The sequence below is a fragment of the Melopsittacus undulatus genome, chromosome 2, assembly GCF_012275295.1.
Source record: "Melopsittacus undulatus isolate bMelUnd1 chromosome 2, bMelUnd1.mat.Z, whole genome shotgun sequence".
NCBI lineage: Eukaryota > Metazoa > Chordata > Aves > Psittaciformes > Psittaculidae > Melopsittacus > Melopsittacus undulatus.
The window spans coordinates 50674073-50676136 of NC_047528.1; the positions used below are offsets into that span (position 1 = coordinate 50674073).

Here is a 2064-nt window from a genome sequence, read left to right on the forward strand (position 1 = left end):
GTTTAAAATGAGCCACCTGAGGAAGGCAACAGCAAATCCCAGGCCATGGTGGAGGACCCCGTTGGGGTCCATTGAGTCCAATGCTGCCACCAGCTCCAGGGAATGTCACAAGCTGCACCCCCGCTAACACCTCCCCCAAGCGGCCCCGCAGCCTGGCGCCAAGACAGCGGCCGTGCCGGGCAGGAAGCGTCCGGGCCGTGGGGATCGGTCAGAGCCCGAGGGGGGGCGGCAGCCGGCCGCTGCCTTCCTCGCAGCCGCAGGAAAAGGAAGAAAACGTTACTGCCGAAACCCGGGATCGAACCAGGGACCTTTAGATCTTCAGTCTAACGCTCTCCCAACTGAGCTATTTCGGCTCTGCCGGCAGGCTCGTCAAAGTGATATCACTAATCTATTCTTCTCCACCCACTTCTGGGTACACATCTGTGCACGGTGGGTTAAACGCGACAGCTGTCACTCGTCCCACATTGCCGATCCATGAATACTGCAAACTAACTGATGACGAGTCTTTGTAAATAAAACGTCTTAAGGCAAAGACAAACATAACAACAGCACTAAACTACATGAATACATCTATGCACAGTACACAACCTACATGCATTTGGTATCAGGTTTATAAAGGTTTTTCAGCTGTGGCTCCTTGGATTATTTGGGGAGCAACAGGAACTAGAATATTCTGGAATTCAGGAGTGTTAAATCGGCAGTGGTTTTGCTTCAACTTTCAGGGATTTTATTTTGAAGCCTGACAAACTGCAGGGAGATGATGTACCACAAACAAGACACAAACAGCAAGGGCATCTCTATCCTCATTTTAACATGGTCTTGCTCAGAGATGTGCAGAAGATCTGTGTGTCTGCACAACTCACAAATCCTGACTAAGCATAGTTGTAAGGAAAAACAGTTCATCCTCACACTGCCAGATCGGCATGTGTTGCAACGGGCAACTGTTATCGCACTCCTACAGTGTGATATGTATGGCTACCAGCCAAATACAAAGGATGCATCCAAGTGTGCACACTGACAAATGTGGTGCTGGTGCTTGACACTCACATCTCAAGTTTGTGCATATTTGCCCATCCCATGGGTCTAGATGAAGCTCCCTGTGAGAACATTCCCTATCCATGCTCCCTGCATGCTGTGTGTGGAGAAACCCTGCTTTGCAAGCTTGTCCACTGCTGCTCCCTCGTGTCAGTCAAAAAAAAAGGCAAACAAACCTCTGCCTCTTTCACAGCAATAGAGGAGTTTAACAAACCCCTCCCTCCTTTTCAAGTGTGGAAACAGCCTTCTCCCAAACTAGGACCCGTGAGTATCTGAAGACACACACACACATATTTCCTTCTGCTTTCAGAGTGTATTCTTCCTCAAATTACACCATTTTTGGAAAGTCTGTTGTGAACAGCCACTGTTCTTCATGAGCTGACATTTTCAGAAGTCAAAATGCTGAGGCCTAGGCCAGCAGTTCAGTGTCTGGGACCAAAACCTCTATAACAAAAAAAATCCAGTTAGGAAGAGGTTAAAAAAGCAAACGCAAACCCCACCCCATTGTGTGTGCTAACAACATACAGATACAAAATCTCATACTCTCATGATTTTCCATTGCCACTGGCAGTGATTGTTTCACTCAGAAATGATGAATGTAATCACTTAATGAGCATGTCTCCTACTGATACAGTTAACATAATCTTGTGATCTCTGGTGCAGATAAACTCCAGATGTGTGATGACAGGCGTAGAAGTAAAAAAAAAAACACTATTCACTTCAGCATCTTCATACATTACCACAAAAATCTGAGCTAAAAACTAAAGGTAATGCAAAACAAAACAAAAAAGAAGAAGGAATTCAGCCTCAGATATAACATATTTAATAAAACACTTTCCCAAACAAAAGCTGGGGGTTTGCATGAAAGTTCCTCTTACTGAAAAGTAGCAACATAGCAGCATTTCATGGCCATTTGAAGAGCACAAGAGCAGAGTTTTAGCAAAATGGAGAATCCCAAGTGCAGACAAAGCTATTCAGAACTTTCTCCTAATGGGAAACCAGATTTGTACTATTTTGTACCCTTCCAGA

The 2064-nt window shown here is 45.4% G+C and overlaps 1 non-coding gene across 1 annotated transcript; it reads right to left on the minus strand.

Annotated features, from left to right (window-relative positions):
• Nucleotides 1–280: 280 nt before the first annotated feature.
• Nucleotides 281–353, minus strand: TRNAF-GAA (transfer RNA phenylalanine (anticodon GAA)). Its single transcript has one exon. It is a non-coding gene; the product is annotated as a tRNA-Phe (tRNA).
• Between the last annotated feature and the right edge of the window lie 1711 nt (nucleotides 354–2064).